This window comes from Seriola lalandi, unplaced genomic scaffold (assembly GCF_002814215.2).
Source record: "Seriola lalandi dorsalis isolate HSWRI2012SDOR001 ecotype SW California unplaced genomic scaffold, Sedor1 jcf7180002007067, whole genome shotgun sequence".
Classification (NCBI taxonomy): Eukaryota; Metazoa; Chordata; class Actinopteri; order Carangiformes; family Carangidae; genus Seriola; species Seriola lalandi.
This window is the reverse complement of record NW_019477720.1, coordinates 140-1,146: the sequence shown is the minus strand read 5'-3', so window position 1 is coordinate 1,146 and position 1,007 is coordinate 140. Positions and strand designations below refer to the sequence as shown.

General features: G+C 47.5%; 1 long non-coding RNA gene across 1 annotated transcript; it reads right to left on the bottom strand.

Moving 5' to 3' along the window:
* Positions 1 to 99: 99 nt before the first annotated feature.
* On the bottom strand, positions 100 to 792 carry LOC111671495 (uncharacterized). The gene is made up of 3 exons (XR_002761949.2): positions 420 to 792; positions 252 to 335; positions 100 to 149 (listed from the first exon to the last, which is right to left on the bottom strand). It is a non-coding gene; the product is annotated as an uncharacterized LOC111671495 (long non-coding RNA).
* Positions 793 to 1,007: the final 215 nt, after the last annotated feature.

Below are 1,007 nucleotides of genomic sequence, written 5' to 3'. Positions count from 1 at the left end.
AGAAAAATGAGTAGTATCAGCTGTTCTCCTGCCTCTGGAGGTCGTGTTCTAATGTTGAGATCAGGACAGGTGAGGTAGCGCTTTAGATAGTTGTCATTTACCTGCTCAATAACCTGTTTGGACATTCTGGAGTTTTCCAAACCGAAGACCTGAGCAGAGGCCGAGTGAATAAAAAGACAAGTCATTAAGCGAGTCTGAGTGTGGTGATTTGTAAAGCTACACTATGTGCTCACATGATCACAGCACAGTACCTTCTTGGCTCCGAGCATACGAGCAAACACAGGAAGCAGACTTCCATCACTGACGCTGAGACACACACTGTCCTCTCTCAGAACCTGAAGGTAACACAGCAGGTAATAAGAGAACAATCATATCCATTCATTCAGTAACAAACAGTGTGGGTTCTGGTCTTGACTTACACTGCGCAGAGCACTGACGTAGCTCTCTGTTCGCTGTCTGTCGTTGAGTTCGCCGAAACGAGGCCGAGTCCAAACCAGGTGAGCCTGGCAGGTACAGCATGGCCGAGACGGAGGAGCTGGAGTCTGTGAGTCCTGCTGGCTGCAACATCAACACACAGACAGTCTGTTAGCTGAGGGACAGACAGGGTCTCTCATCTGTTGTCACATTCATGACTATAGTCAGTGCTGGAGTCTGGTCAAGCCCAGACTCTGTCTATTGCAGGGGTCTCCAACAGGTGGCTCGTGAGCTACCAGGAGCTCACCCCCTGTTGTAGAGTCTGTACAGACCATGGATGTGTAGTTCAAACTCTCAGCAACTCACCTTCACTCAGTAAATCTGCTGCAAATACAACTAAATCAAACACACAGACACCCCCTCCCCCCCTTCAACACCACATCATTATGTGTCAGCTGTCAGTCAAATGAGTTACTGTCAGGTTTGTTTACATCAGATCAGCTGCAGGCGACATGCAGTGATGGAAACAGATATAAACCAAACTTTTCCAACAAACAGAAATATGTTGCCATGGATACAGTGAGTTTAACTGT